General features: G+C 42.0%; 1 protein-coding gene across 6 annotated transcripts in view; it reads left to right on the top strand.

The window, feature by feature from the left end:
• The window catches only part of plcb4b (phospholipase C, beta 4b), a 68,166-nt gene that overhangs the window by 3,156 nt on the left and 37,510 nt on the right, over nt 1–27,500 (top strand). For 3 of the 6 annotated variants that reach the window (XM_089119006.1, XM_089119011.1, XM_089119007.1), the window contains exons 2-3: nt 3,198–3,242; nt 24,073–24,124. The gene's annotated coding sequence lies outside the window, so the exon portion shown is untranslated. The remainder of the gene's footprint in view (nt 1–3,197; nt 3,243–24,072; nt 24,125–27,500) is intronic. The other 3 variants (XM_089119008.1, XM_089119010.1, XM_089119009.1) reach the window with 2 other exon arrangements.

Genomic DNA, 27,500 nt, shown 5'->3' with positions numbered 1-27,500 from the left:
CGCATCCAATGTAGAGCATTGCTTTCTTTTGAGGGCGCTTCACACACTCAAGCATCCCTGTAGAGCCGGGGCGGGCAGCTCGCGCCACCTCGAGACGTGAAAGTATACTGATGATCACTGAGTTTGGTAGGGGCTACATCCTAAGTAAATAAAACATGATTAGACGGACAAAATAATCGGTCAGGATAACTATCCTATGTCTGCAGGCTGATAGTCATGTGTGTTACTTATTTATCTGGTAAAAGTGTCTTGCCTCAGGCTATAATGCAAATCGATTTTTCAAATTTGCAGATTCATCTATGGTAGCTTGATATTATAATATTGATGACATGGCTATTATCTACCAACAAACATTGCATTGAATTAGAATATCCAAAACAGTAGCCAATAGGCGAACGTTACTATAAAGACACTGGCTTGTAAACGTGAGCTACGCTATCTTTTGACGTTTGATAAAAATAAAACCCATGAAACAATATTTATAAGACATGCTAAAATGCCAGTGTACCCGGGATGAAGACATTTCACACGCAACGCTGGAGTCTGCCCAAGACGTGGGAACTCCTTCCTTCTGCAGAGTTCGGGGGATCGCTTGTAAACAAATGCACACGTGCCTTCCCTGGTGTAACCATGGCAGACAATACTGTTTCCCAACTGTAGGGGGACCCCGAGAGCACAATTTCAAAAATAACATAATGCTGCTTTAAAGACACTTATTATAAAGAGTTCTCATGACCATAATTGAAAGTGTAAAATTCCATTTAGAACAATAATTAAAAAATAGAACAATAATAGACAATTTTAGCTTAAATGTATTATTAATTTAGCTTAAAGGGTTAGTTCACCCAAAAATGAAAATTAAGTCATTAATTACTCACCCCCATGCTGTACCAACCCCGTAAGACCTTCGTTCGTCTTCGGAACACAAATGAAGATATTTTTGATTAAATTTGAGAGCTGTATAACTACCACATTGGCTCCTAAAGGACTGCCTCTTGACGGCCCAGAAAGTCAATGAAGAAAATGTTTAAATATCCCAATTGACTACCGTGGCTCAACTATATGTTTATCAAGCGACGCGAATACTTTTTGTGCGAAAAAACAAACAAAAATAACGAGTTTATTCGACTATTTCTTTTCTTCCTTGTAGGCCAGAACGAGACTTCCTTAGATTTCCACGACGCATGCGCGAGATTTGCGATCTGCTCACACCAGCTTACACTACTTCAGATCGCAATTCTCGCGCATGCGTCGTGGAAATCTATAAGGAAGTCTCGTTCTGGCCTACAAGGAAGAAAAGAAATAGTCGAATAAACTCGTTATTTTTGTTTGTTTTTTCGCACAAAAAGTATTCGCGTCGCTTGATAAACATATAGTTGAGCCACGGTAGTCAATTGGGATATTTAAACATTTTCTTCATTGACTTTTTGGGCCGTCAAGAGGCAGTCCCTTAGGAGCCAATGTGGTAGTTATACAGCTCTCAAATTTAATCAAAAATATCTTCATTTGTGTTCCGAAGACGAACGAAGGTCTTACGGGGTTGGTACAGCATGGGGGTGAGTAATTAATGACTTAATTTTCATTTTTGGGTGAACTAACCCTTTAAATTACGTGTTTTATTTCATATAGGGTCATCAGTTGGAGTTGCACGAACACGATCAGAGGACATTACTGTGAGAAACATGTGTAGATCTCTCAAATACTTTTTCTAAGTATAGATCGTTGCTACGCGTCCATGTCAGCTGGTACAACAGATGTCAAACTTCTTGTATTTAAACATTCTATGTCTAACTTTCTAGCAAAGACAAAAGCTAAAACAAGCCTCCACTACATATCCCGCCATAACCCGTCATATCCCGTCAAATCCCGTCATAACCCGTCAAATCCCTACATATCCTGTCAAACTCGCATATCCCATCATATTCCATCATAAACCGTCATATCCCTACATATCCTGTCAAACTCGCCATATCCCGTTATAAACCATCATATCCCTATATATCCCGTCATAACTTACCATATCCCGTCAAATCCCGTCATAACTCGCCATAACCGTCATATCCCGTCAAATCCCGTCATAACTCGCCATAACCCGTCATATCCCTATATCCTGTCAAACTCGCCATATCCCCTCATAAACCGTCATATCCCTACATATCCCGTCATAACTCACCATATCCCATCATAACTCGCCATAACCCATCATATCCCGTCAAATCCCTACATATCCCGTCATAACTCACCATATCCCGTCATAACTCGCCATAACCCATCATATCCCGTCAAATCCCTACATATCCCGTCATAACTCACCATATCCCGTCATAACTCGCCATAACCCATCATATCCCGTCAAATCCCTACATATCCCGTCATAACTCACCATATCCCATCATAACTCGCCATAACCCATCATATCCCGTCAAATCCCTACATATCCCGTCATAACTCACCATATCCCGTCATAACTCGCCATAACCCATCATATCCCGTCAAATCCCTACATATCCCGTCATAACTCACCATATCCCGTCATAACTCGCCATAACCCGTCGTATCCCGTCATAAACCGTCATATTCCTACATATCCCGTCATAACTCACCATATCCCGTCATAACTCGCCATAACCCGTCGTATCCCGTCATAAACCGTCATATTCCTACATATCCCGTCATAACTCACCATATCCCGTAATGCCATAACCCGTCATGTCCCGTCATAATTCGCCATAACCCGTCGTATCCCATCAAATCCCGTCATAACTCACCACATCCCGTCATGACTCGCCATAACTCGTCATAACTCGTCATAAACCGTAATCGTTGGCTGATACTCCTGTCGGGCATTTCAACAGTCGAGTGAGAATGATGTGTTTTCCCGCATCTTTCCTGTGTCATGTTTTTTTTTTTCTGGTGTGTGTGTGTGTGTGTGTTTGTGTGTATGTGTGTGTGTGCTGTTGGAAAGAAAGATGCACTATTATTTTTTAATTAGGCAGATGCAAAACACAATGAGTCACAGGCTTCTGGCTGTTGTTGTTGACGTTTGCTTTCATTGCACTGTTTTCTGCAGTCAGTCACACACACACACACACACACACACACACACACACACACACACACACACACACACACACACACACACACACTCCTGTGCCTCTATTTGGGTTTCATTGGTCTCTCTGTGTTTGTCTTCACAGGGACCGAGATGTCGCTCACTCCTTAAATCACTTTCCAGACCGCTGGTGAGTTTGTGCTCGATTCTTTCCTCTTCAGTGTGTTTTCACACACACATTAAACAGGAGTGCTGTGGTGTGTATCAAGAGGAGTGCTGTAGTGTGTATTAAGAGGAGTGCTGTAGTGTGTATTAAGAGGAGTGCTGTGGTGTGTATTAAGAGGAGTGCTGTAGTGTGTATTAAGAGGAGTGCTGTAGTGTGTATCAAGAGGAGTGCTGTGGTGTGTATTAAGAGGAGTGCTGTAGTGTGTATTAAGAGGAGTACTGTAGTGTGTATTAAGAGGAGTGCTGTAGTGTGTATTAAGAGGAGTGCTGTAGTGTGTATTAAGAGGAGTGCTGTAGTGTGTATTAAGAGGAGTGCTGTGGTGTGTATTAAGAGGAGTGCTGTAGTGTGTATTAAGAGGAGTGCTGTGGTGTGTATTAAGAGGAGTGCTGTAGTGTGTATTAAGAGGAGTGCTGTAGTGTGTATTAAGAGGAGTGCTGTAGTGTGTATTAAGAGGAGTGCTGTGGTGTGTATTAAGAGGAGTACTGTAGTGTGTATTAAGAGGAGTGCTGTAGTGTGTATTAAGAGGAGTGCTGTAGTGTGTATTAAGAGGAGTGCTGTAGTGTGTATTAAGAGGAGTGCTGTAGTGTGTATTAAGAGGAGTGCTGTGGTGTGTATTAAGAGGAGTGCTGTGGTGTGTATTAAGAGGAGTGCTGTGGTGTGTATTAAGAGGAGTGCTGTAGTGTGTATTAAGAGGAGTACTGTGGTGTGTATTAAGAGGAGTGCTGTAGTGTGTATTAAGAGGAGTGCTGTGGTGTGTATTAAGAGGAGTACTGTGGTGTGTATTAAGAGGAGTGCTGTGGTGTGTATTAAGAGGAGTGCTGTGGTGTGTATTAAGAGGAGTGCTGTAGTGTGTATTAAGAGGAGTACTGTGGTGTGTATTAAGAGGAGTGCTGTAGTGTGTATTAAGAGGAGTGCTGTGGTGTGTATTAAGAGGAGTGCTGTGGTGTGTATTAAGAGGAGTGCTGTGGTGTGTATTAAGAGGAGTGCTGTAGTGTGTATTAAGAGGAGTGCTGTAGTGTGTATTAAGAGGAGTGCTGTAGTGTGTATTAAGAGGAGTGCTGTAGTGTGTATTAAGAGGAGTGCTGTGGTGTGTATTAAGAGGAGTGCTGTAGTGTGTATTAAGAGGAGTGCTGTAGTGTGTATTAAGAGGAGTGCTGTAGTGTGTATTAAGAGGAGTGCTGTGGTGTGTATTAAGAGGAGTGCTGTAGTGTGTATTAAGAGGAGTGCTGTAGTGTGTATTAAGAGGAGTGCTGTAGTGTGTATTAAGAGGAGTGCTGTGGTGTGTATTAAGAGGAGTGCTGTAGTGTGTATTAAGAGGAGTGCTGTAGTGTGTATTAAGAGGAGTGCTGTAGTGTGTATTAAGAGGAGTGCTGTAGTGTGTATTAAGAGGAGTGCTGTGGTGTGTATTAAGAGGAGTGCTGTGGTGTGTATTAAGAGGAGTGCTGTAGTGTGTACTGTATTAAGAGGAGTGCTGTAGTGTGTATTAAGAGGAGTGCTGTAGTGTGTATTAAGAGGAGTGCTGTGGTGTGTATTAAGAGGAGTGCTGTGGTGTGTATTAAGAGGAGTGCTGTGGTGTGTATTAAGAGGAGTACTGTAGTGTGTATTAAGAGGAGTGCTGTAGTGTGTATTAAGAGGAGTGCTGTAGTGTGTATTAAGAGGAGTACTGTAGTGTGTATTAAGAGGAGTGCTGTAGTGTGTATTAAGAGGAGTACTGTAGTGTGTATTAAGAGGAGTGCTGTAGTGTGTATTAAGAGGAGTGCTGTAGTGTGTTGTTGTAGCCGTTTTTCTATAAGTATTTCATTGGAGTTTATTTAATATAATTCATGTATTTGTTTATTAATATTATTATTATTATTATTATTTGGTATATTTATATTTGTATTTAGGTATGTATTTATTTATTTATCAGGCACCTGTCAGGTGAGGAAGAGAGATATGTTATTGTGTGTGGGCGGAAGGGGAAGTGACATGAAAGAACAGATGTTTGGTTTTGGAAAGGGTGGTTTTTCACAGTTTTTTGACCACTTCGCTAACTTGGTTTGGATTTTTCGTTTGTTGAAGTTATAAACTTAATTTAGAAATGTGTTAGAAATAAAACTTTTGAATTGAAGACTGCGTTTGGAGTGAAGTGCGTGCAAAATAATTAATCACCGTTTCCTGAATCCAAGGTCGGCATCGAAAAGCCGACACATTTAAGTCAAAAAACTTGAAGGAATTTGGAGTTTGCACCACGAGCGAAAGGAAAGTGGATTGTGGCTTTTCGTAAGTACATGTGGAACACTTTAATTCGTTAAGCCGCCGCGCTTATGAATCTTGGAAACGGAACGTTGAGGGAAAATGCGGATGCGGCGAATATTGTTGAGTCATTACAGAAGAGTGATTTAATGAAATGAAGTTTGTGCTTGATGGAGGATGGATGATGTTGCTGAAAGAGCGATTATGGAAGAAAAGGAATTGTTTAAGTTGCTCGCATCCCGCAGAGGAAAGCTTGGAGCTTTGACGAGAAAACGAAACGAAATAAATGCCGCGATTGAAGCTGGAGAGAATAAAGAATCTGTTGCTAAATATGTGGAAACCTTTAACACCGTGTTGGCGGATTTTATGGAATTGCAAGTGTCTGTGCAAAGTTTGTTGAATGATGAAGAAAAGGAGGCTGACCACACAGACTGGTATGAGCCGAAATTAATTCTCTTTAGGGAATTTCTGAATGGGATTGAAGCATGGATGGATGAAGATCCAAAAGGTGCAATTGAGAATGTCTTGGAAGGTGCTGTTGGGCCTAATGATAGCGTTTCTCAGGCCACTGATAAATCCTCTAAAAATACTTCCCAAAAATCATCTAGAGTTTCTTCTAAAAGCAAAGCGAGTGCTTCTGCTGCTTTTCTACAAGCTGAAGCAGAACGTGCTGCACTAAAAGCTAAAGCCCAAGCTTTGGAACAAAAACATATTTTAGATTTGGAGGAGGCTAAATTAATGGCTAAAAAAGAAAGGCTTGCTTTGGAATCTGAAATGGCTGCAGCAGATGCAAAGGTAAATGTTTTCCTAAAATCGGAATCACTTCTCGAAAAAATGAGCTTGAAAAGCACAAAAAGAAGTGCAAAGGCTGACACAAGCAGTACTTATCCATCAACTGAATATATTGTACCTGCAAGAACACCAAAGGTTCAAACAAGTCAAGATAAAAAAGCAAAAAGGTGTACATCGACTCCAACTGTTAATCAACAGCCAAGCCATGAAGCAAATCAGAGACATAAAAGGGATGTGTCAACTTTAAACAATACAACTCTTGCAGATGTTTTGAAGAAACAAAATGAATTAACATCTTTGTTGATAAAGCAACAGCAATCAACCCTTCTTCCAACGAGGGAAATTCCTGTGTTCGGAGGAGATCCTCTACAGTTCAGATCCTTCATTAAAGCATTCGAGCAGGGTATTGAAAGCAAGACTGAGAGTATGCAAGACAGACTCTATTACTTGGAACAATTTACAGTTGGACAACCCAAAAATTTGGTTCTCAGTTACATGCACATGGATCCTGTAAGAGGGTATACGGAAGCAAAGCAGCAACTTGAATGGAATTTTGGTAACAGTATAAAGATCGCATCTGCTTTCATGGAAAAGGCATTGAATTGGACTGCTTTACGAGCAGAGGATGGACCAGCACTGCGATCATATGCACTCTTTCTTCGTGGATGTTTCAACACTATGCAAGAAGTTAATTTTGTGGATGAGCTGGAAAATTCAGCCAACTTAAGAACAATTGTTTCCAAACTGCCTTTCAAGCTTCGCGACAAATGGAGAACAATTGCTTGCATTATACAGGATAATCACAAGAAGAAAGTGGAGTTTAAAGATCTTCTTGAATTCATTGAAAAAGAAACACGAGCTGCATTGGATCCTGTATTTGGTGACATACAAAGCCTAACAGACAGAAGGGTAATCCCTAAAGCCAAAGCAACTGCTAAGCCCAGTTTCAATTCTGCCAGCAGAGGCAGCAGTTTTGCTACCACTGTTACCACAGTAGCAGAAAAGATGAACGACAAACTAAAAGTAAGTCATATTGCCTCAAATGCAATGGAAAAGCCATGCATGTTTTGTGGCAAAGACCACATAATGGAAGTCTGCGATGTATTCAAAGGTAAACCTAACAAAGAAAAGGTGGAATACCTAAAGGCCAAAGGTTTGTGCTTTGGATGTTTGGGACATGGGCATATGAGCAAAGTCTGCCAGAACCGTAAGAGTTGTCAGATTTGTCACCAACGTCACCCAACCATTCTACATATCGAGAGTAAGGAAAATCAAAGAAAAGACCAAGCTCTTAAAGTCTTCTCAAAAGATCAAATGTCAAGTGCATTGGTTTCCTTGAAAGAGGGGATGTATATTGGGGCTGGTTCAAATGATTGTGCTCTATCTATTGTCCCTGTTAATGTGAAATTGAGTAAGGGAACCAAAGTTGTGCAGACGTATGCGTTCCTTGATCCCGGTAGTTCTGCAACATTTTGCACAGAAGAGTTGATGGTTCAATTAAATGCTGCAGGAAGAAAAATGAAAATACTTTTAAAAACTATGGGTCAGGAAAAGCTTGTTAACAGTTACAGAGTTTCTGGATTAGAGGTGGCTGCTCTAAAGGAAAATGATTTCCTAGAATTACCTGATGTATACACTCAGAAATCAATCCCAGTCACAAAAGACAACATTCCTAAAGAAGAGGACATAAAAAAGTGGTCTTACCTGAGGGATGTTGATTTGACGCCAATAAATGCTAGCATTGGGCTGCTAATAGGTGTCAATGTTCCAAAGGCACTGGAACCATGGAGAGTAGTCAACAGTGAAGGTAGTGGACCCTATGCTGTGAAAACGCTCCTTGGTTGGGTCGTTAACGGTCCGCTTAATCATGGTATGGCTGGTGTTCAGGATCATGCCCCTGAAATGCAAGTAAATAGAGTGTCCATTGAAAATTTGGAGGACCTGTTGATCAAGCAGTATAATCAAGATTTTATCGAACAGCAGTACGATGAGAAGACAGAAATGTCAGTAGAGGATCGGCAATTCATGGACACGATCTCAAAGACTGCAGAACTCAAAGATGGACATTATTATTTAAACTTGCCTTTTCGTGAGATCAATGTAAAAATGCCGAACAACAAGAGCATGGCACAGCAACGAGCACAGCACTTGTTAAAAAGGTTCAAAAGAGACGCAACGTTCTTTGCTGAATACAAGGAGTTTATGGATGATGTGATTGCAAAGGGGTATGCAGAGATTGTACCAAGTGATCAGCTGGAGCTAGCAAATGGAAAGCTGTGGTATATACCACACCATGGAGTTAAGCACCCACGCAAAAAAAAGTTGCGTGTGGTATTCGACTGTGCGTCAACATTTGGTGGAACTTCCTTGAATAAAGAGCTGTTGCAAGGCCCAGACTTGACAAATAATCTGGTGGGAGTTCTACTTAGGTTTCGTCAGGGTCCTATTGCTTTTATGACTGATATTGAAGGGATGTTCCACCAGGTTAGAGTGGCCAAAGAAGATGTGAATTTTCAGCGTTTTCTTTGGTGGCCAGATGGAGACATTACAAAGGACCTCGAAGAGTACAGAATGGTTGTTCATATATTTGGTGCAGTATCATCACCAAGCTGTGCAACCTTCGCCTTGCTAAAGACAGCTGACGATAACCAAAAACATTATGCAGAAGATGTAATTAACACCATCAGGCAGAATTTCTATGTCGATGATTGTTTAAAAGCTGTAAATACAGTGGACCAAGCTTTATCTCTGTATGATCAACTAACAGAAGTGTGTGGAAAGGGAGGTTTTCGGCTTAACAAATGGATCTGCAATGACCGTTCCATTCTCAGTGTAATTCCTCAAGAAAACCGAGCCAAGGCAGTGAAGACACTGGACCTCAGTAAAGACCAGCTTCCCATGGAGCAAGCTTTGGGAGTTCAATGGGATGTAGAAAAGGATGCGTTCACTTTCAATATGGCGATCAAACAACATTCAACAACAAGACGTGGTATTTTATCCATTGTGAGTTCAATTTATGACCCTTTAGGGTTTTTGTCGCCCATCATTCTTTCTTCTAAACTAATCCTGCAGAATCTGTGTAGGATCAAGCTTCCTTGGGATGAGAAGGTCCCTTTGAATATTGCTCTAAGGTGGCAAAGATGGCTTGACGAGTTGATTCCTCTAAACACCTTTAGCGTGAGCAGATGCTTTACATGCAAAGATTTCGGCAGCATAGCATCTGCACAGTTGCACAGCTTTTCAGATGCAAGTGAAGTTGGGTACGGAGCTGTGTCATATCTAAGGCTTTTAAATGACAAAGGAGAAGTCAATGTAGCATTTGCTATAGGAAAGGCCAAAGTAGCGCCGCTTAAACAAACAACAATACCAAGACTGGAATTGGCAGCCGCCGTCCTAGCTGTACGCTTAGACAGGATGTTGAAAGCTGAATTGCAGTTTCAGTTTCATCTGGATGACTCTTTCTTTTGGTCGGACAGTACCACTGTACTGAAATACATAGCCAACACAACGAAAAGATTCAAAACTTACGTAGCAAACAGAATCTCCTTTATTCACACCCATTCAAAGACCTCTCAGTGGAAGTACATCTGCTCTAAACTAAATCCTGCAGATGCAGCATCAAGAGGGATGAAAACGGAAGAATTTCTTCGATCTCAAGCTTGGATCAATGGACCTGACTTTCTCTTAAAGTCATCATCGCAATGGCCTGAAGCAAAGGAGGAGGTGAGCTTAATTTTGGATAAAGATCCAGAAGTGAAAGAAAATATCTGTGCTTGTATTACTGTGACTGATCAAAAAGAACCTCCAACAAGTCAGCTCTTGAATTACTTCTCGGACTGGACTAATCTGAAAAGAGCGGTAGCATGGATTCGTAAGTTTCTTGAAGTTCTGAAATGGAAAGTGAAGGAGAAAAAATGCAGAACCAACTCTGAAAACAGAAAACAGTCAAAGTTACCTGAGAATCTAAGTCCAATGCTTTGTGTTGAAGATCTGATTTCAGCAGAAAAGGCCATTGTATTGTTTGTGCAGAAAGAACATTTCAATGAAGAAATTTCTGCTTTAAAAAGAGGCACTCAAAAAAGATCCAGTCATTTGTATAAGCTGGACCCAGAGATTGTTGAAGGGTTGTTGAGAGTGGGTGGCAGGTTAAGCAAGTCAGCTTTGCCAGAAGAGATCAAACATCCTATCATTTTACCAAAATCATGCCATGTTTCAAAACTCATTCTACGACATGTACATGAAAAAGTAGGGCATAGAGGAAGAAACCACATGCTTTCAACTCTTCGTCGGCATTACTGGATTCCTCATGCTAACTCCGCTTCTAGGAAAATTATCAAAGAATGTGTGATTTGTCAGCGAAAGGGACAAAAGCCAGGTGAACAAAAAATGTCCGATCTACCTGCTGACAGAGTTTCAGTGGACCATCCTCCATTTACATACGTTGGTATGGATTATTTCGGCCCTATCGAAACCAAGCGAGGAAGGGGCACTGTTAAAAGGTATGGTGTTATATTTACATGTTTGACATGTCGAGCAGTTCACCTTGAAATGGCCCATACTATGGATACAGACTCTTGTATTAATGCGATCAGAAGATTCTTATGTCGAAGAGGGCAAGTGAAGGAAATTCGCTCAGACAATGGTACCAATTTTGTCAGTGCAAATCGGGAACTAAAAAATGCTTTGAAAGAGTTAAATCAAAGTAAGATTCAAAAATCAATTAGCAACAGCGGCATAAAATGGACTTTTAACCCCCCTCATGGTGCCCATCATGGCGGTGTTTGGGAGCGCTTAATCCAGCAAGTCAAGAAAGTGCTTTACTCAGTAGTGAAACAACAGATGCTGGACGATGAAGCATTGCACACTGTTTTATGTGAAATAGAAGCAATACTGAATGACCGTCCGATCACTCCATCTTCAGATGATCCAGAAGACCTTGAAGCGTTGACACCCAATCACATCATACAGCTTAAAGCAAAACCGGTTTTACCATCTGGTTTGTTTAAGAAAGAAGACTTGTATATTCGAAGACGCTGGAAACAAGTTCAATACTTAGCTGACTTATTTTGGAAGAGATGGGTGAAAGAATACCTTCCTATAATGCAGCAACGCCAGAAATGGAATAAACCACGTCGAAACTTCAGCATCGGAGATCTCGTGCTTGTAGTTGATGAAACGGCACCTAGAAACTCTTGGCCACTGGGGCGCATTATAAAAACGTTGGCTGATTCCAAAGGATTTGTTCGTCGTGTACACTTGAAGACTCAAACAAGTGAACTAGAAAGACCTATCAATAAGCTATGTCTGTTAATGGAAGCAGCTTGCTGAACTCTAGAGTCAGATGTTTGACTCCAACTTTTGACTCTACACTTATACTGACTCATATATACTGATAAATCTACATACACACCATACATGTGCATAACACCTATTTTTGTGAAGACCTTTTGAAAGAACTTTTTGAACATTTAAAGGACCTTTTTTGGACAATTTAATCCCATCAACAATATGGACTTGAAATGTGAAATGTTCTTTATGTCTGGTACGGCTACTGAAATATTTTTTGTAATTTTGGAAACCAAGAATTAGGGGCTGGAATGTTGTAGCCGTTTTTCTATAAGTATTTCATTGGAGTTTATTTAATATAATTCATGTATTTGTTTATTAATATTATTATTATTATTATTATTATTATTTGGTATATTTATATTTGTATTTAGGTATGTATTTATTTATTTATCAGGCACCTGTCGGGTGAGGAAGAGAGATATGTTATTGTGTGTGGGCGGAAGGGGAAGTGACATGAAAGAACAGATGTTTGGTTTTGGAAAGGGTGGTTTTTCACAGTTTTTTGACCACTTCGCTAACTTGGTTTGGATTTTTCGTTTGTTGAAGTTATAAACTTAATTTAGAAATGTGTTAGAAATAAAACTTTTGAATTGAAGACTGCGTTTGGAGTGAAGTGCGTGCAAAATAATTAATCACCGTTTCCTGAATCCAAGGTCGGCATCGAAAAGCCGACACATGTGTATTAAGAGGAGTGCTGTAGTGTGTATTAAGAGGAGTGCTGTGGTGTGTATTAAGAGGAGTGCTGTGGTGTGTATTAAGAGGAGTACTGTAGTGTGTATTAAGAGGAGTGCTGTAGTGTGTATTAAGAGGAGTGCTGTAGTGTGTATTAAGAGGAGTGCTGTGGTGTGTATTAAGAGGAGTGCTGTGGTGTGTATTAAGAGGAGTGCTGTGGTGTGTATTAAGAGGAGTACTGTAGTGTGTATTAAGAGGAGTACTGTAGTGTGTATTAAGAGGAGTACTGTAGTGTGTATTAAGAGGAGTGCTGTGGTGTGTATTAAGAGGAGTACTGTAGTGTGTATTAAGAGGAGTGCTGTGGTGTGTATTAAGAGGAGTGCTGTGGTGTGTATTAAGAGGAGTACTGTAGTGTGTATTAAGAGGAGTACTGTAGTGTGTATTAAGAGGAGTACTGTAGTGTGTATTAAGAGGAGTACTGTAGTGTGTATTAAGAGGAGTACTGTAGTGTGTATTAAGAGGAGTACTGTAGTGTGTATTAAGAGGAGTGCTGTGGTGTGTATTAAGAGGAGTGCTGTGGTGTGTATTAAGAGGAGTGCTGTGGTGTGTATTAAGAGGAGTACTGTAGTGTGTATTAAGAGGAGTGCTGTAGTGTGTATTAAGAGGAGTGCTGTAGTGTGTATTAAGAGGAGTACTGTAGTGTGTATTAAGAGGAGTACTGTAGTGTGTATTAAGAGGAGTACTGTAGTGTGTATTAAGAGGAGTGCTGTGGTGTGTATTAAGAGGAGTGCTGTGGTGTGTATTAAGAGGAGTACTGTAGTGTGTATTAAGAGGAGTGCTGTAGTGTGTATCAAGAGGAGTGCTGTGGTGTGTATTAAGAGGAGTGCTGTAGTGTGTATTAAGAGGAGTGCTGTAGTGTGTATTAAGAGGAGTGCTGTAGTGTGTATTAAGAGGAGTGCTGTAGTGTGTATTAAGAGGAGTCCTGTAGTGTGTATTAAGAGGAGTGCTGTAGTGTGTATTAAGAGGAGTGCTGTAGTGTGTATTAAGAGGAGTGCTGTAGTGTGTATTAAGAGGAGTGCTGTAGTGTGTATTAAGAGGAGTGCTGTAGTGTGTATTAAGAGGAGTGCTGTAGTGTGTATTAAGAGGAGTGCTGTAGTGTGTATTAAGAGGAGTGCTGTAGTGTGTATTAAGAGGAGTGCTGTAGTGTGCATTAAGAGGAGTACTGTAGTGTGTATTAAGAGGAGTGCTGTAGTGTGTATTAAGAGGAGTGCTGTAGTGTGTATTAAGAGGAGTGCTGTAGTGTGTATTAAGAGGAGTGCTGTAGTGTGTATTAAGAGGAGTGCTGTAGTGTGTATTAAGAGGAGTACTGTAGTGTGTATTAAGAGGAGTGCTGTAGTGTGTATTAAGAGGAGTGCTGTAGTGTGTATTAAGAGGAGTGCTGTAGTGTGCATTAAGAGGAGTGCTGTAGTGTGTATTAAGAGGAGTGCTGTAGTGTGTATTAAGAGGAGTGCTGTAGTGTGTATTAAGAGGAGTGCTGTAGTGTGCATTAAGAGGAGTACTGTAGTGTGTATTAAGAGGAGTGCTGTAGTGTGTATTAAGAGGAGTGCTGTAGTGTGTATTAAGAGGAGTGCTGTAGTGTGCATTAAGAGGAGTGCTTTAGTGTGCATTAAGAGGAGTGCTGTAGTGTGTATTAAGAGGAGTGCTGTAGTGTGTATTAAGAGGAGTGCTGTAGTGTGTATTAAGAGGAGTACTGTAGTGTGTATTAAGAGGAGTGCTGTGGTGTGTATTAAGAGGAGTGCTGTAGTGTGTATTAAGAGGAGTACTGTAGTGTGTATTAAGAGGAGTGCTGTAGTGTGTATTAAGAGGAGTACTGTAGTGTGTATTAAGAGGAGTGCTGTAGTGTGTATTAAGAGGAGTACTGTAGTGTGTATTAAGAGGAGTGCTGTAGTGTGTATTAAGAGGAGTGCTGTAGTGTGCATTAAGAGGAGTGCTGTAGTGTGTATTAAGAGGAGTGCTGTAGTGTGTATTAAGAGGAGTGCTGTAGTGTGTATTAAGAGGAGTACTGTAGTGTGTATTAAGAGGAGTGCTGTGGTGTGTATTAAGAGGAGTGCTGTAGTGTGTATTAAGAGGAGTACTGTAGTGTGTATTAAGAGGAGTGCTGTAGTGTGTATTAAGAGGAGTACTGTAGTGTGTATTAAGAGGAGTGCTGTAGTGTGTATTAAGAGGAGTACTGTAGTGTGTATTAAGAGGAGTGCTGTAGTGTGTATTAAGAGGAGTACTGTAGTGTGTATTAAGAGGAGTACTGTAGTGTGTATTAAGAGGAGTGCTGTAGTGTGTATTAAGAGGAGTGCTGTAGTGTGTATTAAGAGGAGTACTGTAGTGTGTATTAAGAGGAGTGCTGTAGTGTGTATTAAGAGGAGTGCTGTAGTGTGTATTAAGAGGAGTACTGTAGTGTGTATTAAGAGGAGTGCTGTGGTGTGTATTAAGAGGAGTGCTGTAGTGTGTATTAAGAGGAGTGCTGTGGTGTGTATTAAGAGGAGTGCTGTGGTGTGTATTAAGAGGAGTACTGTAGTGTGTATTAAGAGGAGTGCTGTGGTGTGTATTAAGAGGAGTACTGTAGTGTGTATTAAGAGGAGTGCTGTAGTGTGTATTAAGAGGAGTACTGTAGTGTGCATTAAGAGGAGTACTGTGGTGTGTATTAAGAGGAGTGCTGTGGTGTGTATTAAGAGGAGTGCTGTAGTGTGTATTAAGAGGAGTGCTGTAGTGTGTATTAAGAGGAGTACTGTAGTGTTATTAAGAGGAGTACTGTAGTGTGTATTAAGAGGAGTGCTGTAGTGTGTATTAAGAGGAGTGCTGTAGTGTGTATTAAGAGGAGTGCTGTGGTGTGTATTAAGAGGAGTGCTGTAGTGTGTATTAAGAGGAGTGCTGTAGTGTGTATCAAGAGGAGTGCTGTGGTGTGTATTAAGAGGAGTGCTGTAGTGTGTATTAAGAGGAGTGCTGTGGTGTGTATTAAGAGGAGTGCTGTAGTGTGTATTAAGAGGAGTGCTGTGGTGTGTATTAAGAGGAGTGCTGTGGTGTGTATTAAGAGGAGTGCTGTGGTGTGTATTAAGAGGAGTGCTGTAGTGTGTATTAAGAGGAGTGCTGTAGTGTGTATTAAGAGGAGTGCTGTAGTGTGTATTAAGAGGAGTCCTGTAGTGTGTATTAAGAGGAGTGCTGTAGTGTGTATTAAGAGGAGTGCTGTAGTGTGTATTAAGAGGAGTGCTGTAGTGTGTATTAAGAGGAGTGCTGTAGTGTGTATTAAGAGGAGTGCTGTAGTGTGTATTAAGAGGAGTGCTGTAGTGTGTATTAAGAGGAGTGCTGTAGTGTGTATTAAGAGGAGTGCTGTAGTGTGTATTAAGAGGAGTGCTGTAGTGTGCATTAAGAGGAGTGCTGTAGTGTGCATTAAGAGGAGTGCTGTAGTGTGTATTAAGAGGAGTGCTGTAGTGTGTATTAAGAGGAGTGCTGTAGTGTGTATTAAGAGGAGTGCTGTAGTGTGCATTAAGAGGAGTGCTGTAGTGTGTATTAAGAGGAGTGCTGTAGTGTGTATTAAGAGGAGTGCTGTAGTGTGCATTAAGAGGAGTACTGTAGTGTGTATTAAGAGGAGTGCTGTAGTGTGTATTAAGAGGAGTGCTGTAGTGTGCATTAAGAGGAGTACTGTAGTGTGTATTAAGAGGAGTGCTGTAGTGTGTATTAAGAGGAGTACTGTAGTGTGTATTAAGAGGAGTGCTGTAGTGTGTATTAAGAGGAGTGCTGTAGTGTGTATTAAGAGGAGTGCTGTAGTGTGTATTAAGAGGAGTGCTGTAGTGTGCATTAAGAGGAGTGCTGTAGTGTGTATTAAGAGGAGTGCTGTAGTGTGTATTAAGAGGAGTGCTGTAGTGTGTATTAAGAGGAGTGCTGTAGTGTGCATTAAGAGGAGTACTGTAGTGTGTATTAAGAGGAGTGCTGTAGTGTGTATTAAGAGGAGTGCTGTAGTGTGCATTAAGAGGAGTGCTTTAGTGTGCATTAAGAGGAGTGCTGTAGTGTGTATTAAGAGGAGTGCTGTAGTGTGTATTAAGAGGAGTGCTGTAGTGTGTATTAAGAGGAGTGCTGTAGTGTGTATTAAGAGGAGTGCTGTAGTGTGTATTAAGAGGAGTACTGTAGTGTGTATTAAGAGGAGTGCTGTGGTGTGTATTAAGAGGAGTGCTGTAGTGTGTATTAAGAGGAGTACTGTAGTGTGTATTAAGAGGAGTGCTGTAGTGTGTATTAAGAGGAGTACTGTAGTGTGTATTAAGAGGAGTGCTGTAGTGTGTATTAAGAGGAGTGCTGTAGTGTGTATTAAGAGGAGTACTGTAGTGTGTATTAAGAGGAGTGCTGTAGTGTGTATTAAGAGGAGTGCTGTAGTGTGTATTAAGAGGAGTACTGTAGTGTGTATTAAGAGGAGTGCTGTAGTGTGTATTAAGAGGAGTGCTGTAGTGTGTATTAAGAGGAGTACTGTAGTGTGTATTAAGAGGAGTGCTGTAGTGTGTATTAAGAGGAGTACTGTAGTGTGTATTAAGAGGAGTACTGTAGTGTGTATTAAGAGGAGTGCTGTGGTGTGTATTAAGAGGAGTGCTGTAGTGTGTATTAAGAGGAGTGCTGTGGTGTGTATTAAGAGGAGTACTGTAGTGTGTATTAAGAGGAGTGCTGTAGTGTGCATTAAGAGGAGTGCTGTAGTGTGTATTAAGAGGAGTACTGTAGTGTGCATTAAGAGGAGTGCTGTAGTGTGTATTAAGAGGAGTGCTGTAGTGTGCATTAAGAGGAGTACTGTAGTGTGTATTAAGAGGAGTGCTGTGGTGTGTATTAAGAGGAGTGCTGTGGTGTGTATTAAGAGGAGTACTGTAGTGTGTATTAAGAGGAGTGCTGTGGTGTGTATTAAGAGGAGTACTGTAGTGTGTATCAAGAGGAGTGCTGTGGTGTGTATTAAGAGGAGTACTGTAGTGTGTATTAAGAGGAGTGCTGTGGTGTGTATTAAGAGGAGTACTGTAGTGTGTATTAAGAGGAGTGCTGTGGTGTGTATTAAGAGGAGTACTGTAGTGTGTATCAAGAGGAGTGCTGTGGTGTGTATTAAGAGGAGTACTGTAGTGTGTATTAAGAGGAGTGCTGTGGTGTGTATTAAGAGGAGTACTGTAGTGTGTATTAAGAGGAGTGCTGTAGTGTGTATTAAGAGGAGTGCTGTAGTGTGTATTAAGAGGAGTACTGTAGTGTGCATTAAGAGGAGTGCTGTAGTGTGTATTAAGAGGAGTGCTGTAGTGTGCATTAAGAGGAGTACTGTAGTGTGTATTAAGAGGAGTACTGTAGTGTGTATTAAGAGGAGTGCTGTGGTGTGTATTAAGAGGAGTACTGTAGTGTGTATTAAGAGGAGTGCTGTAGTGTGTATTAAGAGGAGTACTGTAGTGTGTATTAAGAGGAGTACTGTAGTGTGTATTAAGAGGAGTGCTGTAGTGTGTATTAAGAGGAGTGCTGTAGTGTGTATTAAGAGGAGTACTGTAGTGTGTATTAAGAGGAGTGCTGTAGTGTGTATTAAGAGGAGTGCTGTAGTGTGTATTAAGAGGAGTACTGTAGTGTGTATTAAGAGGAGTGCTGTGGTGTGTATTAAGAGGAGTGCTGTAGTGTGTATTAAGAGGAGTGCTGTGGTGTGTATTAAGAGGAGTGCTGTGGTGTGTATTAAGAGGAGTACTGTAGTGTGTATTAAGAGGAGTGCTGTGGTGTGTATTAAGAGGAGTACTGTAGTGTGTATTAAGAGGAGTGCTGTAGTGTGTATTAAGAGGAGTACTGTAGTGTGCATTAAGAGGAGTACTGTGGTGTGTATTAAGAGGAGTGCTGTGGTGTGTATTAAGAGGAGTGCTGTAGTGTGTATTAAGAGGAGTGCTGTAGTGTGTATTAAGAGGAGTACTGTAGTGTTATTAAGAGGAGTACTGTAGTGTGTATTAAGAGGAGTGCTGTAGTGTGTATTAAGAGGAGTGCTGTAGTGTGTATTAAGAGGAGTGCTGTGGTGTGTATTAAGAGGAGTGCTGTAGTGTGTATTAAGAGGAGTGCTGTAGTGTGTATCAAGAGGAGTGCTGTGGTGTGTATTAAGAGGAGTGCTGTAGTGTGTATTAAGAGGAGTGCTGTAGTGTGTATTAAGAGGAGTGCTGTGGTGTGTATTAAGAGGAGTGCTGTGGTGTGTATTAAGAGGAGTGCTGTGGTGTGTATTAAGAGGAGTGCTGTAGTGTGTATTAAGAGGAGTGCTGTAGTGTGTATTAAGAGGAGTGCTGTAGTGTGTATTAAGAGGAGTCCTGTAGTGTGTATTAAGAGGAGTGCTGTAGTGTGTATTAAGAGGAGTGCTGTAGTGTGTATTAAGAGGAGTGCTGTAGTGTGTATTAAGAGGAGTGCTGTAGTGTGTATTAAGAGGAGTGCTGTAGTGTGTATTAAGAGGAGTGCTGTAGTGTGTATTAAGAGGAGTGCTGTAGTGTGTATTAAGAGGAGTGCTGTAGTGTGTATTAAGAGGAGTGCTGTAGTGTGCATTAAGAGGAGTGCTGTAGTGTGCATTAAGAGGAGTGCTGTAGTGTGTATTAAGAGGAGTGCTGTAGTGTGTATTAAGAGGAGTGCTGTAGTGTGTATTAAGAGGAGTGCTGTAGTGTGCATTAAGAGGAGTGCTGTAGTGTGTATTAAGAGGAGTGCTGTAGTGTGTATTAAGAGGAGTGCTGTAGTGTGCATTAAGAGGAGTACTGTAGTGTGTATTAAGAGGAGTGCTGTAGTGTGTATTAAGAGGAGTGCTGTAGTGTGCATTAAGAGGAGTACTGTAGTGTGTATTAAGAGGAGTGCTGTAGTGTGTATTAAGAGGAGTACTGTAGTGTGTATTAAGAGGAGTGCTGTAGTGTGTATTAAGAGGAGTGCTGTAGTGTGTATTAAGAGGAGTGCTGTAGTGTGTATTAAGAGGAGTGCTGTAGTGTGCATTAAGAGGAGTGCTGTAGTGTGTATTAAGAGGAGTGCTGTAGTGTGTATTAAGAGGAGTGCTGTAGTGTGTATTAAGAGGAGTGCTGTAGTGTGCATTAAGAGGAGTACTGTAGTGTGTATTAAGAGGAGTGCTGTAGTGTGTATTAAGAGGAGTGCTGTAGTGTGCATTAAGAGGAGTGCTTTAGTGTGCATTAAGAGGAGTGCTGTAGTGTGTATTAAGAGGAGTGCTGTAGTGTGTATTAAGAGGAGTGCTGTAGTGTGTATTAAGAGGAGTGCTGTAGTGTGTATTAAGAGGAGTGCTGTAGTGTGTATTAAGAGGAGTACTGTAGTGTGTATTAAGAGGAGTGCTGTGGTGTGTATTAAGAGGAGTGCTGTAGTGTGTATTAAGAGGAGTACTGTAGTGTGTATTAAGAGGAGTGCTGTAGTGTGTATTAAGAGGAGTACTGTAGTGTGTATTAAGAGGAGTGCTGTAGTGTGTATTAAGAGGAGTGCTGTAGTGTGTATTAAGAGGAGTACTGTAGTGTGTATTAAGAGGAGTGCTGTAGTGTGTATTAAGAGGAGTGCTGTAGTGTGTATTAAGAGGAGTACTGTAGTGTGTATTAAGAGGAGTGCTGTAGTGTGTATTAAGAGGAGTGCTGTAGTGTGTATTAAGAGGAGTACTGTAGTGTGTATTAAGAGGAGTGCTGTAGTGTGTATTAAGAGGAGTACTGTAGTGTGTATTAAGAGGAGTACTGTAGTGTGTATTAAGAGGAGTGCTGTGGTGTGTATTAAGAGGAGTGCTGTGGTGTGTATTAAGAGGAGTACTGTAGTGTGTATTAAGAGGAGTGCTGTAGTGTGCATTAAGAGGAGTGCTGTAGTGTGTATTAAGAGGAGTACTGTAGTGTGCATTAAGAGGAGTGCTGTAGTGTGTATTAAGAGGAGTGCTGTAGTGTGCATTAAGAGGAGTACTGTAGTGTGTATTAAGAGGAGTGCTGTGGTGTGTATTAAGAGGAGTGCTGTGGTGTGTATTAAGAGGAGTACTGTAGTGTGTATTAAGAGGAGTGCTGTGGTGTGTATTAAGAGGAGTACTGTAGTGTGTATCAAGAGGAGTGCTGTGGTGTGTATTAAGAGGAGTACTGTAGTGTGTATTAAGAGGAGTGCTGTGGTGTGTATTAAGAGGAGTACTGTAGTGTGTATTAAGAGGAGTGCTGTGGTGTGTATTAAGAGGAGTACTGTAGTGTGTATCAAGAGGAGTGCTGTGGTGTGTATTAAGAGGAGTACTGTAGTGTGTATTAAGAGGAGTGCTGTGGTGTGTATTAAGAGGAGTACTGTAGTGTGTATTAAGAGGAGTGCTGTAGTGTGTATTAAGAGGAGTGCTGTAGTGTGTATTAAGAGGAGTACTGTAGTGTGCATTAAGAGGAGTACTGTAGTGTGTATTAAGAGGAGTGCTGTGGTGTGTATTAAGAGGAGTGCTGTAGTGTGTATTAAGAGGAGTACTGTAGTGTGTATTAAGAGGAGTGCTGTAGTGTGTATTAAGAGGAGTGCTGTAGTGTGTATTAAGAGGAGTGCTGTAGTGTGCATTAAGAGGAGTACTGTAGTGTGTATTAAGAGGAGTGCTGTGGTGTGTATTAAGAGGAGTGCTGTAGTGTGTATTAAGAGGAGTACTGTAGTGTGTATTAAGAGGAGTGCTGTGGTGTGTATTAAGAGGAGTACTGTAGTGTGTATTAAGAGGAGTGCTGTGGTGTGTATTAAGAGGAGTACTGTAGTGTGCATTAAGAGGAGTGCTGTAGTGTGTATTAAGAGGAGTGCTGTAGTGTGTATTAAGAGGAGTGCTGTATAGTATAGTAAAGCCTGCTGGTGTGTGTGCTGAAGCTGTCAGTGTTTTGTCGCTCTCGGACTCGCACAGATCCTCTGAGGAATACTCCAGCGCCGCCGCTCGTCACGGCGCTTACGATCTTCACGACCTGAGTGCACAACACACACACACACACACACATACATGATGTCATCCGCTTTCTCTGGTTGTCCTGTAAGCCTGGAGACGTTCATGCTCCTCTGCTAACGCATCACGCTGATGATAACGCGGGTCTCACAGCACCGGCAGATCACAGTAATTCTCTACTTTGGGTCTCAGTTTCAAATCCTTTCATTAATTTTAATTCAATTAAATAAATACACATATATTTGTCTAGCGCTTTTCACAATACACTGTAGCAGTTTTACAGAAAGTGCATTAGTCCACATTACATTTACAGTGATCTGTTATCTGAGAAGGTTTTCAGAAATATACAGAATCACAGTTAGTGAAAAATATATCAATTTAAACAATGTAATAATTCACTGCAGAAAAGATGAGCTGACTGAAGTAATGAATACATGTTGATTCATAAATGATTACGACACTGAATGTTTGGTCGGACCTCAGATCTCCCATCATGCACTGCTCCTGCGAGCGGTTCCTGGACGGCGGATATAAATAGAGTTGAGCTATTCCTGCTCTTTCTAATCTCAGCACCGCGTTCAGTCACGGCACAATCCACACTGCCAATTAAACCTTCCACCTTTGTGCTATAACTCAGAACGTGACTTCTGAACGCTATTATTACCCGTGTCAGCCGAGGACGCTGGTCATGTGACCGTATCCCAGCAGCCTCGGGCGGGTCACATGACCGGCGGCAGGACATCAGGCGAGTGAATAGTGCACACGCTACACCTGACCGAAAGTGTGTGTGTGTGTGTTCAGGCTTTAAGTCAAGTCAGCTTTATTCATATAGTGCTTTTAAAGCATCTTTACAGAGATAACAGGAGAATAGTGCAAGAGTGTGTTTCCAAAATATCGTCACAGTCCAGCTGAAGTTCAGCGGCGCGTCTCGTTTGTTGTAAAAATTGAGTCATTTAGTTTATATATATATATATATATATATACAGCAGCTCTGGAGAAAACCGTGATGTCATGGACGATGACGTGGTGGTGGCGCAGTGGATAAGACACATGCCTTTGGTGTGAGAGACCCGGGTTCGAATCCACTGTGAGACGCCAATGTGTCCCTGAGCAAGACACTTAACCCCTAGTTGACCTCTAACATATATAGCAATTGTAAGTCGCTTTGGATAAAATCGTTAGCTAAATAAATAAATGTAAATGACCTGCTCAGTTCGGTTGTCATAATAATGCTGTCAATGCAGGAGATCAATAATATTGTTGGATATTAAACGTCCCGAAATAAGCAAGACAAAAGAGGAACAGGAACTCCTCAGAATGGAGAAACCGTCGGGTTTTAGGCCGTTGTCTTGATGGTTGTGTTTCATCAATCTGGTTAAATTAGATCCCACTAATGAATCAGTAGAGTTTGACTGGACACACGACCTTTGACCTCTGATACGGGTGTGTGTCTCGTGGGGATGCTTGATTACATCGGTCGAGCTGACCAGAAGAGTTGATGATGTCCTGTGATTGACAGATGATGAAGGTTTATTCAGGCGCTGATGTTTCCGCTGGTTTACGAACGGATGGACGCTCTGGGATTAACGGATGCTTTAATCAACAGAATATTTGTCGCCTCGTCTGATGTTACCTGAAATAACTCGTGCTTAACGTCTAAAAATAAACGTCAGTCATTGTGTTGATCTGCCAGACTGAACGAACAGAACAGAGGCTTTAGCAGGAGATTTAACCGGATCATTTGTGTTTTATAACGCTTTATTTTAATCTCGGACAGATTGATAATACGAGTCGATTGGCTTCGGCTCCTGAATGTTTTACTGTAAAGCCCGTCCTCATTACAGCACGCATTTATATTTCGACTTCGCCATTATTTGCTCCTCATGGCCATTAGTTCTCTCGTCTGTTTTATGTAAATGAGCTCTGTTGTGATTGGTGTAGCTCACACTGAACAGGTGTGGGCGGGGCAAATGCTAATGATTTACAGCGAACATCCTGGACCCTAGGGCTGGGCGGGATGACCAAAAATCCATATCACGGTATTTTTGAAAATGATGCCGGTTTCACGGTATTATATGACGGTATTTTCCTCAGCATGGTTTGGTTAACCACATTTGTACTGAGTGAGAGAGGAAACACTGCAGTAGATTGAGTTTGAATTGAGTCAATTTATATTAGTCTAGTATTAATACAGGTTTGCAAGGCCGTTTACATCCGGTGCCAGCAGGAGGCGCTGTGAGAGCGCAGAAATAGCTGTTTCCCCGGTAACGCCTGTAAACAAAGCAGTGCAACACACATAAACTGCTTTATCAGAAAAGATAAAGAACGATTCCATCATAATAATAAAGAAACGTTTCTAAAGGCCGTTAGTTCACTTATACAGATACATATAAAAACAAACGCCGTGTTTTGACTTGTCAATGAACGATGTCAATGCCAACTGCTAATCGATTTTCCAAAAGGCTGTGTTGATGTTGTGAACCAATGAATGGGAAACACTAATATAATTTGACAGCTATCAGTTACAGTGTAACCTATCCATCCATCTTCCCAGTCTCAGGAACACACGCATCACCACAGGAGTGAAAGGGGCCGTCTCACGCGTGTCGCGCCGCGTTTCAATCGTTATTAAAGCGTCATACACAAAATTCTTATCACAGAAATAAACACGGGTATTTGCTATGAACCGGTAAACCGCCCAGCACTGATGGAACCGTATGTTGAGAAAACTATGTTTGAGAACTTCCACAAAATGATGCTAATGTAAAATGCAGAAAGCCATGTGTATTTGTGCCCTGCTCACAGATGTCCGTGTGTGTTCCTGTTTTGCAGAAAGCGAGCGCTGTCCTCATCCGTCTGCCTGCTCTTCTTCAGCCTCCGCCTGGTAAGACTGAGTTAAACTGATTAAACCCGACTGTAACGAGCTCGTCAGACTTCATTAGCGCGGGCTCTGTCTTTTGTCTCCATCAGGAGTGTGGCTGATCAGCCAATCAGATGGCAGCAGCGTAAAAGATATTTCATTTCAAATGTTAAATAAATGAGGATAAATCTGTTATGATGGTGTGCATGAGCCGACTGCTCGTGTGATGTCACAGTCTTCATAGATGTGCATTTAACACCGTATCCCACAATGCAGTGGTAAACAGTACTGACCGCAGCGCAGGGGTGTATGGGTCAGATCGCAGGGGTGTATGGGTAAGATCGCAGGGGTGTATGGGTAAGATCGCAGGGGTGTATGGGTAAGATCGCAGGGGTTTATGGGTAAGATCGCGGGGTTTATGGGTAAGATTGCAGGGGTTTATGGGTAAGATCGCAGGGGTTTATGGGTAAGATCGCAGGGGTGTATGGGTAAGATTGCAGGGGTTTATGGGTAAGATCGCAGGGGTTTATGGGTAAGATCGCGGGGTTTATGGGTAAGATTGCAGGGGTTTATGGGTAAGATCGCAGGGGTTTATGGGTAAGATCGCAGGGGTTTATGGGTAAGATCGCAGGGGTGTATGGGTAAGATCGCAGGGGTGTATGGGTAAGATCGCAGGGGTGTATGGGTAAGATCGCGGGGTTTATGGGTAAGATCGCAGGGGTTTATGGGTAAGATCGCAGGGGTTTATGGGTAAGATCGCGGGGTTTATGGGTAAGATTGCAGGGGTTTATGGGTAAGATCGGTTCATGGGTAAGATCGCAGGGGTTTATGGGTAAGATCGCAGGGGTTTCTGGGTAAGATCGCGGGGTTTATGGGTAAGATTGCAGGGGTTTATGGGTAAGATCGCAGGGGTTTATGGGTAAGATCGCGGGGTTTATGGGTAAGATTGCAGAGGTTTATGGGTAAGATCGGTTCATGGGTAAGATCGCAGGAGTGTATGGGTAAGATTGCAGGGGTTTATGGGTAAGATTGCAGGGGTTTATGGGTAAGATCGGTTCATGGGTAAATGTCACTGGCCGCAATGCAGGGGTTTATGGGTAAACGGTACTGACCGCAGTGCAGGGGTGTATGGGTTAGATCGCAGGGGTTTATGGGTAATGAAGGTGAATCGCTGCTCTTTGGGGATTGGTGTTGTTGTGATGATGACGGAGCCTCCAGTGAATCCTGATCTATAAATACACGCGTACGGATCATCAGGCCGAACCAGGCCTATTAAGGGCTGGTGATCCTGGGAACAGGGTTGCCATGGAGACGCGTGTGTGTGTGTCGCCGCAAGCCTCATCTGTATGTGCTGTTTGTTCATGGTGGAAGGGTTCACTGGCCGTTCAGATGAACGAGGGGCAATGACCCATTTTCCGCTTTACCTGTTGACCCGAGGTGACCTTGAGCGTGACCTTGAGCATTAAACGCTCTTATATCATCAGTGCAGCTCCTCAGCTGTTGTTTACCCATGATCCTCTGTCCGTCTGTAAAAGGCACTGTTCTATTTCTGTGGTCTGGAAATATTCGGTGTTTCTGTTCTCTTGCCTTATCTGCTGCGCTTTGCAGGACAGAATCTGTGATCTGCCTTCCTGTGAGGAACATATTTGGTCAGAGAAAATATCAGGGAATTATGGAGCGTCTCGTTCCCAGGCCGGAACAGCGGACGATCCTGATGCTATTATTAGCGTCCGCGGCCTGATGTGCTCGTTCATCTTCCTCACGTCTGATTATCTGGGCTGATGGTGTGGTTTGAGCGACTCTATCTCTCTCTCTCTCTCTCTCTCTCTCTCTCTGTGAGTTTGACCATGTTTGGTCAAATGTGCCATGGCAGAACACAGTGATCCGCGTCCATCCTGTGAATTCTGCACACAATCCTCTCGCCTGTTTAATCGTGTGTGAAGATGATGTAACCTGTCATAATGTCATAATTAAACTGATTTTTATAGTGCCCTATGATGCTGTTTTAAAGGCTGGTTCACACGCATCCAAAGCTCAAACACACTTTATTTCCTCATAATGTCCACGGCAGCTTCAGCTCTTTCCTCTCAGTGTCTGAAACGCTTCCATTGAGGATTCAATCTGTCTAAGCTCCGCCTCTCTGAGAGCTGCTCTGCTCTGATTGGCCAGAAAGCAAACGCTCATTATCATATTATCTCAATCTCAGGGTTTCACCGGATCAATCTCATCGAAGGGGATTTGCTTTGTTCTTCTCGACACGAACACCACGAGCCGAACTCCTCCAGTCTCAGATACACTGCAGTGTTTGAGGGCGGGGCCAAGAGACGCTGTTCAGCCAATCAAGACCGTATTATGCTAATGAGACTGAATTACTCGTTTTAGTTCAGAATCACTTCTTTCTTTTAGGAGACAATAAAACTCTGTTTATCTTTGACCGTACATCCACAAGCAGCTTTATTACACACTACAGAACAGGAGCACTTCACCAGCAGAGGCTTCGTTTATTCCCAGTTTCAGCGTCAGCCGATCAGACGTGTGCTGATTAGTGGGAACGGTGTGTGTACGGTTGAAGTGTGTGAAGCACATCTATCATCTGTGTTGATCAGAGTCAGTCGGGGATGAACTCCAGACGCTGGTTTGCATGTAGTTTGTCTGTAAAGGGAAAATCCTTTATTAATAACCGCTTGTCTGCCAGTGTGTGTGTGTGTGTGTGTGTGTGTGTGTGTGTGTGTGTGTGTGTGTGTGTGTGTCATGATCTGTGTGTTGGTCTCGACAGCAGAGGATGCTGGGTAATATGAGGAAGCAGAAGCAGTTGATGGCAGATTTAGGAACTGTAATGTTGATATCAGTGTCACACAGGAACTGCATCAATGCACATAACAATCCACAGACGATAAACACAGATATTCTCTTGCGGAGTGAAGAAAGACGAGTCAGCTTTATTTATACAGCACTTTATAAAACACAGAGTGTGCCAGAGCATCTTTACGGAGATAACAGGAGAATAATGCAGGAGTGTGTCTCCAGTGGAGAATAGCGTCACCGTCCAGCTGAAGTTCAGCGATGCTTCATTTCTGTGTAAAAAAGATATTAATTTAGTTCATTTATAATATAGCGGCTCTGGAGAAAACCGTGATGTCATCGTCAGCTCAGCTCAGTTCTCATATGATGCTGTCAGTAATATTGCTGAATATTAAATGTCCTGGACTAAAGCCACGGTGACGTTTTCAGATCTGTGTGTGTGTGTGTGTGTGTGTGTGTGTGTGTGTGTGTGTCGTTAAATCATGTTTGATGTTAACATGACCAGACAACAATCCAACACACACTGCCATGAAATGTCCATTCAACATAAACCAAACACATTGTAGTAATTAAATTAAGCTTGTGTGTGTGTGTGTGT

This window comes from Pimephales promelas, chromosome 13 (genome assembly GCF_988280905.1).
Source record: "Pimephales promelas chromosome 13, fPimPro1.hap1.1, whole genome shotgun sequence".
Lineage (NCBI taxonomy): Eukaryota > Metazoa > Chordata > Actinopteri > Cypriniformes > Leuciscidae > Pimephales > Pimephales promelas.
This window is presented reverse-complemented; position numbering and strand designations above follow the sequence as displayed.